We start from the raw sequence: 17,020 nt of genomic DNA on the forward strand, positions 1-17,020 counted from the left end.
GTTGTAATATATGTTAGACCAAGTTGCGCACAATGTAGTGCGAGTCTATATGACATCAATAGAACGGACAATGAGGAACTGGGTCCTTGTCTTTATGGAGTTAAACACACCTATCACGGCAACAAGTTTAAAAATAGTCTTCTGTAGAACAACTACAAAGTACAAAAGGGTGTGATACTATTTAATTGCCTTTGCTCATGTTTCTGTATTTGCTTCCTCAAAGTGGATCCTTCGAACGATAAACAAGAACACCTGAAGAGTGCCCTTTACCACAACACAGGGAAATAAGATTAAGTGATCTTCAAACAAAACTAATAAAACTCCTCTGTATATGCCTGCATTGAAACCACAGGTAGAAACATGTTTAGGAAAAGAGCCAACCATGATACATGATAAATGTCTCCATTAAAGATGCTAATTATATGTAAATGAATGTGCTGGTGCAATCTTTTACATTCCCCATTCCTATAATGTTTTAGCACCACCACCCAGTCCTAGAATGACCTGAAGTTACGAGGTAAAGGTAAGAACAAAAACCAAAGAAAGAGGGCCATGGCTTTTATCATGGGAGGTATAATCAGATTCAAGTCCCATGGGCTTTGAAGGAGTTTTAATCCCAGCCAAACTGACAACTTCCCCTCACAGAATCCAAACGCAAGCATTCCGATAACACTGAGAAGCAGGAATATTCATGAAGGTCCTGTGACATTATGGCAGATACCAGGTCAAGCAATCAGCCACAGGTTTCTCCACCACAAAAACAATACAATCAATATAGGTAAGACAGCTGATCTGCAGGAGGTTGCCTCCAAGAACAAGCCCTCTCCTGTGACTATTGTAACTGCCATCAAGTCAGCTGTCAGAGGGAAGAACTATGGGGCAGGAGCTGCCCTGTTGTCACCAATAATGCTCCTGGATCTGCTCTGGGGGGCAAGTGCTTCAGGGGAGGGACTGCTCTTTATCAAGAGCAGGACAGTCGGAACTGCAAATGACTTTGCCCATAACGTTAAGCACTGCCACTTTAAATTTCTTGAGTCTGGTTTTCCCTCCTCCCTCCTGTTCCTTTTTCCTCATGTGTCATATCTCTTTAGTTTGTGAGCCTGAGTAGGGGCCATCTTAGAACAGTTTTTTTTTTAAGCTACTCTGAGAGTCTTTTTGGCTATAGGGTGGGGTCATAAATGCTGTAAACAAATAAATACCACACAAACACCGAGGAGTAAGAAGAAACAGAAAACTAGGTAAAGCATTTCTCAAAGGGTTAAGTTTGGCATGAAAGAAAATCTGATACTGATCTGAAGGAAAACACACTCTGGCTCCATCCCTCAGTCAGAGATCTAATGTCCACTGGGAGATTGAACCACTGGCCTCCCAGAAAGAACATCAAAGCAAGGAGAAGACCAGCCAGACCCTATCCATCAGCTAGAGACAGAGCAGCTGTGGGGAGCTTCATTTCCCCCTTCTCTGCCAGAAATTCCACCTTGATAGCTCAGTTGGTAGAACATGAGACTCTATGTTGGGCAAAAGATACTTGCATTGCAGGGAGCTGGTCCCTTCCAACTCTACAATTCTATGATTCTATGAATATTCTCCTCCAGCTGCCAGTTGCCCTGGGACCAAAGAGCTGAAGGCAAGCAGGTCACATCCATGCACATAATTAAAGCACATGCCTTACTCCAAAGAATCCTGGGAACTGTAGTTTGTTCAGGGGGCTGGGATATGTAGCTTTGTGCTTTAAATGTACGGTGGGAAAGATGCTGGGCTGCATATCCATTTCTGTTTGCTTTGTATTGTTGCAATCCGTCGTAAACTGCCTTGAGAATCGCCTGATCTAAAGGTGGGTATAAATCAGGGGTCAGCAAACTTTTTCAGCAGGGAGCTAGTCCACTGTCCCTCAGACCTTGTGGGGGCCTGGACTATATTTTGAAAAAAAAAAATAACAAATTCCTATGCCCCACAAATAACCCAGAGATGCATTTTAAATAAAAGCACACATTCTACTCATGTAAAAACACCAGTCAGGCCCCACAAATAACCCAGAGATGCATTTTAAATAAAAGGACACATTTTACTCATGTAAAAACACACTGATTCCCAGACTGTCTGCAGGCCAGATTTAGAAGGCGATTAGGCCGCATCCGGCCTCTGGGCTTTAGTTTGGGGACCCCTGGTATAAATCATCACTAGATAAAGAAACAAGACAGTCCTTAATGAAACCATGGCGCTTGTAGTTCAATCTCATAGAACTAAGGAAAGGTTGGCAAAGAATATCTCCAGCAAGGTATGAAAATGCGCCTGGGGCCTCTGTATATCCCATATTGAAGCAGAAGGCCATCAGCTATAGAGATTTTACAGATTTTTACATCAGTGCTCAGGTGCTCTTGAAAAACCCAATAGTGATTTAATGCACCATGGAACACCATCCCCTCCCCCACTTGCAAATAAAACTATTTTCAGCCTTGCAAGACAGAAGGGGCTATGAGAGAGGGGGGTGTCAGTAGGAGACTTTTCATCAAAGGATGTGGTCAGAGGGGGGCATAGAGTTGGGAAGGGAAGTGGGCCTATCCCTGTGCACGATCAGAGCCACCCTCCCAACACCGGCATTGTTGCAGGTTGCCTGGTTGGTGCTGGGGAGGGCAGGGGGTGGTGGCCAGTTTGGGGATGCCTGGATGCCCTGGCAGGAGTGGTAGACTGGCTTTATTGGAGCTCCAATCGAGGATCTTTGATCTCACTGCCACCCTGTCCCGTCTCAGCTTCATCCAGGTAAGTTGCATCGACACCAGTGTCAGGTGCAGCTCCGCCCCCACCACACAAGCTCTTACTGCCCCCAGTGACTGTCCTTATTGGCGCCACCCTGAACGTCCCACAGTGAGTGGAAAGATGAAGGGGGATTCTTTGTGGATTTGGCTGGATGTGCTAAGAATCCCCCCTGTGACTGGGAAACCGTATAATGTAGGGTTCCTGATTATAGGGGCAGGATTGGAAGCATGTCTACCAAAACAAAGGAAACCCTCCTTCAGACATTCCTGCTCAATGCAGGATGGTCAGAGGTACCGTTGGTGAGGATGGAGATCTTGGGAGCAAGGCTGGCATGTGCAGCATCACACCCCCTTCAAACTTTATACTTCCACACAGTGCTATTTCTCTAGAAAAAGAGGTGCCGGAAGTCACAATGAATGCCTCCCTTCTTCTCTTATAACGACAATGATGCCCACCTGAGAGGTGTCAGAACTGAGTTCTGGCACATTCCAGCTGGGAAAAAAAGCCCCGCTTACACGCATTCTTCGAACAAATGAACAGGGCTCAGGTTTCTTACAAAAAGCCAACCATTTTTCTTCCTTGAAGAAGACCTTGGCCATAAGAGACCATGTATTAAAAAAAACACAAACCAGCTTGTCAATGAGAATATATCAACGAGGTCAAAATGGTTTCTCAGTGACCCGTCAAACAACTGTGATGAGGGCAAGGAAGGCCTTGACAGAAGGCAGAGTCTAGCTTCACTGCCGAAATATAATTGCGCTAATTGGACTTGCAGTAACCCAAACGGCAAAGCCAGTGATTGAGAGAACCCTGTTACGCAGCTGTCACTCCACACAAAAGAACAGAGGAATGGATGGTGCACAAATGAGTTGGAAAACGCATCAACAACCTCCGCTTCCATTACTCCAACAACATGGAACTGCCAATGTGAATTTATTACGCAACACACAGTGTTAGAAACCGAGATATGAAAGCTAGGAGCTAAGTAGCACCTTAAACTTACTGTTAGTTATGGGCACAACAATGGAATGTCTAGGCACGCTTTTTTATAACAAGAATACAAAGCTGAAAATGAATGAACAGCAGCTTAAATATTATATTCATTTTTCACATGGTCTAGCCCTTCCCCTCCCCACCCCACTAATATTCTTAAAAGAGTCTCTTCTTCAGCCTTCAGAGAATAGCTGGAAGTCGGGAGGCAGAAAAGGGTCCTCCTTTCCTTCCACGCTGCAGTTTTAATCTGAAATCTTAGACTAGTACTGCGCCCAGAGCTCAGAACGGCTCGTGTTAATGAAATTCCCTGTCGCAAAACGCGCCTAGACCAAGGGGACTTTCGATCACTGGCAACACAAGCTCATGAGGGATTTATTTATTCGAAAGGAAATATTTCAAGGGCTCAACTTCCTGGGGAGTATTTGAAAATTCTAAAACTCTTTATTTAAAAAAAAAAACCCCAAAAAACCCTGCCAGTTGGTTCAAAACATTTGTTTCCATGACTCTGCCTTTGCTAGTAGAAAGAATCCTAAATACCAAAAATTCAACAATGATCTAGATTCAACATTCTCATCTTCCACTCAGCAACAGAAGGGCTGGCAACTGGAATTGTTTTACATCCTTGCCTAATTATATAATATAATTGATACCTATAATTAATGGTGTCATTTCAGATTCCCACTGTTAAAAAAAATATCACGTAGGCCAGGATGAAGCAAATACTTAGTTCCTCAGCGACACCTGCTAGAGCTATTATGTTTGGAGTTCACCACTGTTTTTTGAGCTCTGGAATAAATAGAATGTTTCTATTTTAAACATTCCCAGGAAGATAGCATTGAGCTATTTCAACATTTGCAACTCACTAAAAGCTATAGAAGTTTGGGCTGTTTTCTTGTGTATTTCAGTTAGCTTTACGTTTCAGGTCGGATTTGAGCCCAGAAAAGTAATATAGCACGGCTGAAGAAAAGATAAAATGCCATTCTGTGCAGGCACACCAATTGCAACATCAGGTTTTCACATCCATCGGCCCATAGCCCTCCCATGTTTACTCAAGGCAGGGTTTTCCAAGGAGTCCAAACTGACAGATAACTTTATGCACCTGCTATCCTAGGCCCACCCAGCTTTTGACCCAGAAGGCTGTACATAGCTCAGCAGCCATGTATGGGGCTTGATATTCTTACTGTGTTATCAACCCAGGATTAGGAGCAAGCATGAGCATTAGCATAGAGGAGGAGTAAAATCATAGAGAAGGCACATAGCAGATGGGCTGAATTCAGGACTGGAGGTCAGAAGTTGGGCAGGGCTGCTCTATATTTATTTCATCATGCAAATTGTTCCCTCTGCCTGATGCAGCAACTGTATACATTTGGGCTGGGCGATATATTGTCCAAAACCCATTTGAAGTCCATATCGTGATATCGGTTTCATAATTTTTGTCCTGGCAATATATTGTGAATCATGATGTGTGTTTGTGTGCTATGGAAAAAACACAATGTGGGGAAAGCCTTGAAGCCATCCATTGCCTCTATATAGCATCCTTATGTCAGATACTGTGATATATTGGTATATCACGATGTTTAGCTGGTGATATATCACAATGTTGACAACCAGATATCGCCCAGCCCTAATATATATATGACCAGGCATGCACAAATCCACTTTCCAGTTTGCCCAGGGCAACATTACAGGTAGAAGCTGGTGTAGACCAATGGCACTAATGCAGCAACTTCCAAACAACTTCTGTACTTGGTGAGTTCTGAGAGCTCCTTCTCCCACTTGCAATGTATCCACAAACTGAGTGTTTTCTGGAAGTTGTTGAGCTACAGCTCTCATCAGCCTCAGTCAGCATGGCCAATGGTCAGAAATGATGGGATTTGTAGGCCATCAATATCTGGAAGGAACCATGTTGGCTCCCCCTGGTCTAGATGATGCACCGCAAGTGAGTAACCACTGCACCAAAGCAACATCTGGGAAAGATCATAACAGTTCAGTTGTATTCAGAGGGCTGCTAAAATCAGGCTGCTAGTCAAACTCCTAACTATCTCCAACACTATAGCAACAACTGAAATCCAGTCACAAACTTCCAAGGTGAACACCAGTACGGGGAGGGGGATCTTGAATGTTAGATAAATGATTTTGTGGATGTGAAGTTTACCCAAAGAATGAAGATAAACCAGCCAAAAGAAACAGGGAGATCACATAAAAGAAAGGAATACCATGAGCACATTCCTTTCCTCTAACTATAGAATTTCAGCCCGTATTATGATGAGAGATGCTTCTCCACAAGGGTTCCTCTGGGAAATGATACATTCCATCATCCTTGAGCTCCGGTTTCTAATTATATTTCCATAACATATCTCTGTCTGAAATGCAAATCTGACTACATAAATTATTGGATGGGTATAAAATGATTGCAAAATTGCTGATCTTCTAACTTCAGTTTTTATTCCCTACTGTTTAGGGAGATGAAACGCTATACTCGAGATCCACCAGCTGAGGTGGATTTGGCAGAAGCAGATACCAAGCTTCTTGGCCATTGCCAAGACAGCTCATCAGCAGAACACTTCAGTCATGCTGGTGGGACTCACCACTGGTGGTTTGGCTGGCTGTTAGGCAAAACAGCAAGTGCTTACATGGATGGCTGGGGTGGAGGGGCTGCAAGGGGAGCCAGGTTACAGGTTCATGGTGTCGTCCTGTCGATAGGCTTTAGTGTGGCATTGAAGGGGGACTTGCTCCTCTCCTGCTGCAGGGAGACTCAAAATAGGAGTCTCCAGCACATCTTGGCCAAGTTCAAGGTTCTTGACTTAATTTACAAGGTCCTAAACAACTTGGATCTGGGATACTCCCTTATTCATTGTATGCCTGACCAGTCACTGAGGTCTTCGGGAGAGTCACAGTCAGTGCCCCCCCCCTGGCTCAGATGTACAGAGCGCATCCACCAGGATGCTGTGCAATTCTGTCTTGTGGTTTCAGTTCTGTGGAACTCCCACGCAGCTGAAATCAGAAAGACACCTCCTTCCAACTAAACTTCAGGCACTTGGTAAAGACTTTAAAAAATATAAAAAATCAGCAGGCATCTTAAGCAAGCTTTTCTGACTTTGTGGTTAGTTTTAACTGATCTTTTATTTTGAAATCCATTGTGTATTGCTTAGAAAGCAGAGTGTTAAGCATTATATAAAAGGAAGGGAGGAAGGGAGGAAGGGAGGAAGGGAGGGAGGGAGGAAGGAGAACCAGTGCTCCTGATTGGTGGGCACTGGTGAAGTTTCCAGGGATGGCAGATGGTCGCTTTGGTTTTTTCTCATTTTCCCCTGGGCATGTATGGGATATGGCAGCCCTTTCATCAATGTAGTAACAATGCAATTCCCTCCTGCCTTGACATAATGGTATTGCTCTGTTAAACTGCAGCAAGAATACAGCCCAAATAGACTCTTTTCCTAATAATCCGTTGCAGCAACCAACTGTTACAGCAGAGACTTCTGCAGAACAGTCTCCTGAGGAGAGGAAAGCCAAAAATATTCTGGGGTTCAATTTTTTGTACTTGGGGTTCCAAGAGACCATGAGGTAATGACTGAATGTCAGATGCATTGCATCTGGGATTGATTTATAAAGTGAGTCTTGATTGTTGCAAACTCCACACAGGTCCGGTTGTGGTTAAAACTGGTTGGTGAAAGGCATCAAATATCTGTTCATTTTTTTAAACTCTGAAAAGTATTAGATTCCTTTCATTCTCCTGGTATGCTAAGTTACACTTGTTAAAATTAAGTTTCCTTATAACAGCCTAGTTACACACTTATTAGAAAAAGCAACAAATGAAACAGGTGAAACTAAGTACGGAACAGACAGCCTTTGCAAGCTCAACAAAAATATTATCAAAAGGCTTCTTGTGTGTGTATATCTATATAATTACATAGATGATACGTTGTGTACACACAGTTGCAGGTTCCCACAGGGTCCTATTGAGCCTTTTGAAACTCTTAACTCACGCCAGCCTTTCCACCCCTTAATTCAGGCCAAGCACAGAATGTGAGGCCCTTCTATACCTCACATGGGGGTACCTTGGAGTCCTGCTCCATCCCGGTGCACAAATGTGCAGGTTACTTGTGCTATTTGCAGAAAGGCTGAAGCTGCAGATGCCCCTGGATTCAATCCCTGAATCTCCAGGTAAGGCTGGGAAATGCTCCTGTCTGAAATCCAACAAAAGTCACTGCTATACAGGTCTGACTTAGTATAAAGGCAGCTTCCTATGTAGCTGAGAAAGCAGACTGACGTTTTATTTATTGCCACTGACCTCCCCCTTCAGAGGTCATCACACGCACACACGTATTAAACAAAGCACAGTAATAACCAGATCAACTACGTTCAGAATTTGAGCCTGTTTGCAAATTCTATCTGGTTTTAATGAACTCAGTGTATGAGAGCAGGTGAGATTTCATGATGGGTTTTTTGTTTGTTTGTTTTACGGCTGATATTTTATTTGAGGGAAAGTGCTATAAACCATGCTCCGTGTCTCTTATAATGATGACTAAGACTCTGTCATCTCCATGGATAAAAAGAGGTGATATGTGAAGCAGGCAGATTCATCCCAGAGTGCGTGCAAAGGATTGGCACGTGCACCTTGAATTAAGACTAATGGGAGGGACACGTGCCAAATCCTTGTGTAACCTGTGGAATAAATAATGCCAAGAAAGCCATATAAAAAGGGGGGGGACCGTGTTTTTTAAATTATCTGGGGAAATGCATAGACAGCCATGAAGGTCCATAGAAGGGACAACTCAGAATCCTCAATAGCGTAACCCCTTTGGTAGGACCAACCAATATGTCACAGAATAGTCGCCAAGTGAAATTCAACGTCACGCTATTGCAGACATTCTGTATGTGCAAGCATATCAGCTTGCCAGATGGAAGAATTCTTCCTCCTCTCTCCCCCTACACTGATATTGGGGGCTCCCTGCCAATTTTGGAGGTGGGGGGGGGGGAGAAAGCCCTGTTGTGCAAGCAGAAGCCCTTGCACAGGGCTTCTGCTGATGGGGTGAATCCTGCCCCAAGTAATGTTTGCTGGTGCACTAAGTCAATGCAAGAGGGGTTTTTTTCAATAAATAAATAAATAAATAAATAAATAAATAAATAAATAAATAAATAAATAAATAAAATCCTTTTGTTATGCCAGAGTTCCTTGGGGCGAGGGATTGACTATTAACCTACTTTGGGAATTGTAGCTTTGGGGGGGGGGGATAAGGGGTCTCCTAACAACTCTCAGCACCCTTAACAATTCAGTTCCCAGGATTCTTTGAGGGAAGACATGACTGTTTATAGTTGTATGATGTTGCTTTAACTGTGTAGTGCAAAAGGAGCCAGATTTAGTCTGTTGCCACAGAGTGGGGCCCTCTTAATGTGAGAGACAAAGGGGAAGTGAGTGGGCTGCCATGAGGGGAAAACAGGGTGGGAACTGCTGCTAAAAATGCTAGTTGCTTCATCCTGTGTGTGTGTGTGTGTGTGTGTTCACCTAGGTATCTGAACTGGAAATTTTAATGCATGTTGTCGTGGTTTTGCTTATTTATCTTAGGACAAAACTGTTAATATGTTATTTATTGGACCTGCTCATATGATTTGGTAATTTTTGTATCTTGTTTGGTTTTTTTATCTTGGTGTTTTTGTTTTTTGTTTACTTAGCTTTCCCATTCTGGGATAGGAAATGTTCAATGAAGACTGGGCTACAAATATCGTAAATAAGTAAGTAATAAATTAGAAACTGGGTACAAATTCCTCCTCCTCACCTGCTATTCTATAATGTTTGAAACCACTCTTGGTGAAGAGTCCTAACGCACTCTGGTGAGTTGCACAGCCCTGTGGCAGGGAGCATGGTGGCAGAGACCACCTCAGAGGTCTGGAGTATGGGCTTTGGCAAGCTAACAGGTCTTTGCCATGGACTCTCAGCAGCACAGCCTCCTCCCCCAAATGCACAGGAACATGCGGACATCAGAAATCATTAAATGTAACATTCTTTTGTGACTCCATTGATGCAAATGATTATGCAGATGAAGGCAAAAATTAAAAGCAGGGTTAACAAGTATATATACCGTTGTTGTTGTTGTTCAGTTGTTCAGTCGTGTCCGACTCTTCATGACCCCATGGACCAGAGCACGCCAGGCACGCCTATCCTTCACTGCCTCTCGCAGTTTGGCCAAACTCATGTTAGTAGCTTCGAGAACACTGTCCAACCATCTCATCCTCTGTCGTCCCCTTCTCCTTGTGCCCTCCATCTTTCCCAACATCAGGGTCTTTTCTAGGGAGTCTTCTCTTCTCATGAGGTGGCCAAAGTACTGGAGCCTCAACTTCAGGATCTGTCCTTCTAGTGAGCACTCAGGGCTGATTTCTTTGAGAATGGATAGGTTTGATCTTCTTGCAGTCCATGGGACTCTCAAGAGTCTCCTCCAGCACCATAATTCAAAAGCATCAATTCTTCGGCGATCAGCCTTCTTTATGGTCCATATACCGTAGCTTTCACCATATGTGTGAGATAAGACCAGGGGGTTGCAGTTCTACGGAGGAGCAAATGTTTTCCCTGAAAAGGGCCTCAGATTCAACCCCAGACATTTCAAGGGAGGGGTGGGGTGGGGGGAACCCGTGTAGGAAATGCTGGAAAGCTACTGTCAGTCAGTGCAGACAACACTGAGCTAAATGGACCAATAGCCAGCTTTCCCAAGTACTCAATATTTTGCCAAAACAGCAAGCCCTGATATTTATAAAATAAACTGGGGGGTGGGGGTGGGGAGTATATCCCACTGAAGAACTCCAAGAAACTCTACAGTGTCCAGCCTTACTTGCAAATCAGGCTATAAAATCATGGTGAGCCACAACCAAGTGGATTGACTTCTATAATATGTCCCCACACAGGGATGCACGGTGGGCAAATAAGTACATACTTGCATAATTGCCAGGTGGTGTCTGTACCATAATGTGGTATTCTTCTCCCAAGACATGCCACCCCTGAGAAGTACAGTCCATCCCATGGCCATTCCCTCCTGGACTAAATCTGCAGAAACCAGTGCTGTACTTGCAGACAAACTTGGTTTCACTATATCAGGGATGTCCAACCAGTAGGTCGTGATCTACCAGTAGATCCCTGGCTGATCCTGGTAGATCGCAGGATCCTTACCGGGTACAAAAATTTACAGGGGAAAGGCTTAAAAACTCTGTGCAATCCTCCCCCCCAAAAAAAGCTCAACAACTCTGGGCACTTCCTCCTAAAATAGGTCAACAACTGGGCAATCCACCCACCCCACGAACGCTCCTTCTTCCTCCAATGACAATGGGTAGATCACTGCCAGTTTTTTTTTATACTGGGAGTAGATCACAGTCTCTTGGGAGTTGGACATGCCTGCAGTATATGATAAGCAATCTCATTGCCAGAAGTCATTTCTGTCCTGTGCAATGCTGATGCTTATAATATCTGGGAAGCAGTGCAAGGTTCCTACTATGGCATGGCCAACACTGGTATTTTTTGGGTTATTCCATATGAGAACCACCCACCAGCCCATCCCACTTTAAACACAGGTGTTCTTCAGAATCCTAGGAGCCACCATTGCATTGGAGCAGCAGGGGCTAGCTCTATCCACAGTTGAACTAACTGGTCAAATGCTAAGGCAACAGCTTCAAATAATTAGATGCTGGGCAACCGTGTGCCTGGTTTGTTCCAGCTCTCTCTATCCCTGTTGGATGACCACTGCATGTTTCGTACAATCGTAGCAGCAATAAGAAGGCACAGTAACAAAGCCCCATAATAGCTGGAATTACGCAGAAATTGAAAACACGTATGGTGCTGGCAGAGGTGAACAGTGCTCAGCAGAACCCCACAGGCACATTCAAATTTAAAAGCACAGCCTACGAGTCCAATCCATTTAACACTGCAAATGTGCAGCCTCCCATTTTAATGGGATTTTAGGTCCATGGAAGTGAATGAAGGTTGCATAACATTTGGTTGGTTGCACTCTCTTATCTCTAGTCCATGGAATGGTTCACACATCATATCAAAGTTTAACATTTTATGTTTAGCTATGGTTCAACATGAAAAAGCGGCAAGCTGGCGCACAGTGTTTAAATATCCCCATTTCTCTTCTCCCTCAATCTTGGTCACACCATGAACGACAAATGACGAGTCTTTGTTATCTGAACTTGGGCTCATGGTTTATGTCTCTCCAAGCAAACTGCAGGTAGTAGCCATAGTTCGTTGTTGGCTTACTGCTCATCATTTATTTGTGGAAAACAAACCCTGAGCTCAGTTTCAAGCAGCGTGACAGGCCAAAAGTTGTGGTTTGTTCTCCCAGTGCAACACAGCCAAGGAGCAGGAGAGGAATGAGGTAGGGACACTGCTCATTTTATTGAGACACAGTTAAACATAATTAAACATTTGGCACTATGGGTTAAACCACAGAGCCTAGGGCTCGCTGATCAGAAGGTCAGTGGTTCAAATCCCCGTGGCGGGGTGAGCTCCCGTTGCTCAGTCCCAGCTCCTGCCCACCTAGCAGTTCGAAAGCACGTCAAAGTGCAAGTAGATAAATAGGTACCGCTCTCGCAGGAAGGTAAACGGCGTTTCCGTGCGCTGCTCTGGTTCGCCAGAAGTGGCTTTGTCATGCTGGCCACATGACCCGGAAGCTGTACGCCTGTTCCCTCAGCCAGTAACGCGAGATGAGTGCCACAACCCCAGAGTCGGACACGACTGGACCTAATGGTCAGGGGGTCCCTTTACCTTTAATGTTATGTGTGAACATAGCCAAAAGAAACGACTAGTTTTGCTTTCAAATCACTTGCAAGTAGGACAACACAATGGCTATTTTTCCACACACAAAAAGAGCACCTACTTTATTAGTACAAACCAAACATGTTTAATCCTACTTAATCATGCTTAATCATGCTTTGATCAGCTCATTAATTCTGTAAGCTAACAGATATCAAGAAGTATAACTCAAGTCAGCAGCTTACATTCAACTCACACAACTTTCATTGAAATTCATGCTGCGGCTGATATGATGACAATTAATTTTGGTTGACACTTCCGTGGCCCTTCATAACAATCTGTAAAATATGGATTTTGTTAAAATGTTATGCATTGCGTTTTTGCATTTCTATTATAGCCGGTGGCCAATATGGAAATGAAGCCAAACTGAATTATACATGAATAATAATCACGCGTGGCATCGTTAGGTTTTGAAATATACTGAAATGATCTCATCTAGTCCTGCCAACAAGAATTTAAGGAGAATCGAGCTTACTGGAACATGCCTGACCAAGTGACAGACAGTCTATTATTGTCCAATGGTGTCTCAAAAACAGACCCCATCTAGATACAAGGTAGAAAACCCTATCAAACTCTACTGAACCCAGAGCTGGTGGGAGTTGTAATCCAAAACACCTGGAGGGCACCAGGTTGGTGAAAGCTGGCTTCGTCCATTTTATGGAAGCTGCAATGTGGGCATTGCAATATAGTTAATCGTTTCGCCCATCTGGATTGCCCAGCCTCGTGCACAGGCTCCATGCCACCACCAATAGTCCAGGTGTGGCTTAACTATGCAAGCGGGTGAATTCACACAAGACGTGGATGGCATGCATGGTGCCTCCCAGACAGGGTTCCCACTATTCAGAAGAGTTTTTGAATTAAACTTGAAACTGGGCATGGTAGAACAAAAATAGATGTCTCAAGCAAGCATGCCATGCTGCATGACAAAGAAGGAGATATGGTTAACATGCTCCCCCACCCCTCCCCAGCTTCTTCACTAGGGCATGACTGGTCGACACGCAACAGGTTTGACTTCCCCATCACTACATCCCCCATTCCAGGGAGACAGAACTCCATCGCTTTCTGATGTTGTAACCCTGAAAAAAATCACAAACTCATACCACGTCCCCTGCATAACATCCATTGGAACTTGGGGTTATTATACAACAGGAGCTGGGAGTGTGGAAGAACTCTGGTCTCTGAATACTTTTTGGATTTAGAACAGGGTTTCCCAAACTTGGGTCTCCAGCTGTTTTTTTGGACTACAACTCCCATTACCCCTAGCTAGCAGGACCAGTGGTAAGGGATGATGGAAACTGTAGTGCAAAAACAGCTGGAGACCCAGGTTTGGGAAACTCTGACTGAGAACATAGGCGCCCACAGTTACTTTTGTTTCCAACCAGAAAATCTAACACTTGGTGAGCAACTACAACAACATTTGTCCTCTAACAAAGGGACCAATCTGGGATTAGGTGTGGGTTGTGAGAAACGGCCATTTCAGATTCAAGAATGGGGAAGCTATGGCCCTCCAGAGGTTGTTGCATGACAACTCCTGTTACCCTTAGCATTGCCCATACTAGTCAGGGCTGGTGGGTGTTGAGCTCCCAACCAGGTTCCCCATCCTTGTTTCAGGGGAACCCTTTTTGTGGACTTGAGATAGATTCTATAAATCTACAACATACATGTGCACTAGCCACAAAAAGGATTTCAACAATAAACCAAATAACTCATCTGCTCAACTGAACTTTAGATGCAGAGTGTGGTTGTATTCAAAAGTGTGAGTTTACAAGGTCTGGCCGCAAGCCCAGAAGTCTGAGGTTTAATAAATGTTGAGCTAGTTGCTGCAACTCCTACATTCATTCCAGTTCCACAACTCACTGCTTCGGAGCAGGGCTACTTCAGAGTAAACACAGGGCTGAGGATGCAACCCAACAGGGCTATTCTGAAGCAAATAAAGGACTGTGGATTTCAAGTACTGTGCAGCAATTCAGGAAGTCAAAGGGCTAGACTACTGTATAAAGTTTCTACACTTGAAAGCAATTATTCAAAGCAATATTTCCCTACAACTGAACAACTGGTCTACTGTTTGTAGGCAAAAGGGGCTCACAGTCCTGCCTTCAAGTCTAGGAACTGATTAATACACACAGTGGGGCGTTTAAAAGGCTTTGTTTGTCCCAGGAGGGATTCCATGTAGAATTTTAATAGATCAGTAAAATTACATTCCCTGTGGTACTTTGAAACAGCTGCAATCATTGAGATTGCTTAGCTACCTTTTACCTAAGCAAGGAAGCTGGGCAGTAACCCCCAATGTACACAGATGAGCAAAACACAGGAAAATGCAGTTTTAAAAAAAGAACATCATTCACAAGTTAATATAAAACAACTTGAATAAGTTTCAGCATGAGCATGTTGAGAAAGACAGTGCATTTATTTCTCCAACTCCCAGAAAATCAAATCTACAGTTGTTTCTCACATAACTCTTCACACCAAAGCAAGATAACTTGCAATAATTTTTTCAAAGCTGCTTTCATTCATATCCCTGAAAAGTTTAACCGCAATACTTTCACGCCTTTGTTTAACTTGTGCATGCGTGCACACTTAAATTGCCAACTATGTAGAGATCCACAAGACTTTTCAAAGAAATGTGGTTTCTTTTATTGCTAGTAATAATACAGCCCAACACTTTTGGTTATAAAGAGACAAGCAGCGCATTGTATCTTTGTTCTAATTCATGAGCCTTCCTCCGTTCTGAAGGTGGAAAACATCGGAAAACACCCATATCCAATAATATCCATATCCTCCGCTATCAAGGTTTCTGCAAATAATATTTCTGCACATAATACAACCATCTTCCCTCACCCTTCCCTTAACAAAGGGGGCTGGAGGAAGCAGTCTTCTACTTATTCAAGGAAGAAGAAGATAATGTTCCAGAGAGGTATCCTTTTTTTAGATCTTGCAACTTACTTTTCCGCCGCAGAAGAACTTGAAAGGCAAAGCTACAAGTGGGATTGGCAGAGTGGGAAAAGAGCCACACAGTTCACTACTTTTCATCTAGTATCTCAGCAGCAGCACATTTCAGATTACGCTGTCAGGCTGCTCCTGAGACCCCTTCCCTGCTGTCTGTTTACCACCCTTTCCCCTTGCAAGTATGAGATGCTTCTGCAATCTGAAACAAAATCTCGCCTACCGGGGAAGGGGAGAGAATGCAGCTCCCAGCGTTTGTTGTGCTAACCGTGCTAACCTCCTTCCTTTCCCCCCCATAACCCATCAGCCGGTTTTGCCTCCTTACATTTGCAAGCACTGAGAAGTTCCCTCCCAGAGCATTCAACGGGACTTCCTCCCGAAGAACCCCCTGCTCAGGTTGCAGTCTATCCCGCCCCCACGGACCAGATCCGTGGCATTCACCCCCTTCTCCGTAACCTAGCAGAGGAAGCCCCACACACCGAGGATCGGGGCCCCCGTCGGGCAAACGCCGCCTAGGCGCTGCGTAAAAAGAGAGCCCTCGGCCAAAGCGGAATCTTTAATCGGATCAGGAAGGCAATTTCATGAGCGCGCATTGAAAGCCTCGACCTAAAGCTCCGAGGCTCCCCCGAAGCCTTGGGAAAGCTGGGCGGAAGCGTGGCTCCAGACACAACTCGACCCATACATACACACACGCTTTATCCCGGGAGGCTTGAGAAGTGTCCCGCCTGGGATCCCTCCGCTTCATTTCCCTCCGCCGCCGGTTCAAGTCCGTGGAGGTAAAAGTCGAAGCGCCTCTTCCGCGGCTCCTCTAGCGGGAAACTCGCCAAGCGGCGGAAACAAGCGCAATAGTGACGGGCAGGAAAGCTAGGCGTGGAATTGCTCTGGCGCGCGGGGCGAGAACAATGCTAATAATACTAATACTACTACTACTACTACTACTACTACTACTAATAATAATAATAATAATAATAATGTTTTCTTTACCTCACCGTGCAGAAAGGCAGCTCTTCAGTGCTCCATGCTCCGGCAGCCCGAGGCAGGCGGCGGCGGCGGCGAGCGCGCGCAAGAGCGAGCGAGATAAGCCCGGCAGCCTCCACCGCCAGCGGAGAGATTCTCACTCTCCCCGGGCTCGCCAAGCTCCCACCACATCGCCTGCCTCCGGCTGACGTCAAAGTCGCTGTCACATGGCCCGATGCAAAACCAAAAGAGCATTGGTTGCCGTGGCAACCGCAGCACGGCGCTCGGAAGCCATTTCAATAGGTCGTTTGTCACACACATACACACACACGCGTGTGTGCACGTTGGAACCCATCCGGGGATCTGGTCGGGCTCCTCCACGGCAAGGGACCAGAAATGTTGTCCCGGAGGAAGTCTTCCAACAGGCAGGCAGACCAAAGCCCCTGCTTAGGTTGCCCACGGTCGGGAACTTACAAGCCAGATTTTATTTTATTTTTTATGTTGCATCTGTTTAATTGGGTGTGTGGGTTCTTTTCTTAATCCCATTTCGTTTCGTTATGCTGCTGCATCTTGCTT

General features: G+C 44.7%; 1 protein-coding gene across 3 annotated transcripts in view; it reads right to left on the reverse strand.

Annotated features, from left to right (window-relative positions):
- NCALD (neurocalcin delta) overlaps positions 1–16,638 on the reverse strand; it is a 52,551-nt gene extending 35,913 nt beyond the window's left edge. Inside the window, exon 1 of one of the 3 annotated variants that reach the window (XM_033155685.1) lies at positions 16,477–16,638. The gene's annotated coding sequence lies outside the window, so the exon portion shown is untranslated. Of the gene's footprint in view, positions 1–15,487; positions 15,618–16,471 lie in introns of those variants that run through there. The other 2 variants (XM_033155684.1, XM_033155686.1) reach the window with 2 other exon arrangements.
- Between the last annotated feature and the right edge of the window lie 382 nt (positions 16,639–17,020).

Source organism: Lacerta agilis, chromosome 7, assembly GCF_009819535.1.
Source record: "Lacerta agilis isolate rLacAgi1 chromosome 7, rLacAgi1.pri, whole genome shotgun sequence".
NCBI classification, from domain to species: Eukaryota; Metazoa; Chordata; class Lepidosauria; order Squamata; family Lacertidae; genus Lacerta; species Lacerta agilis.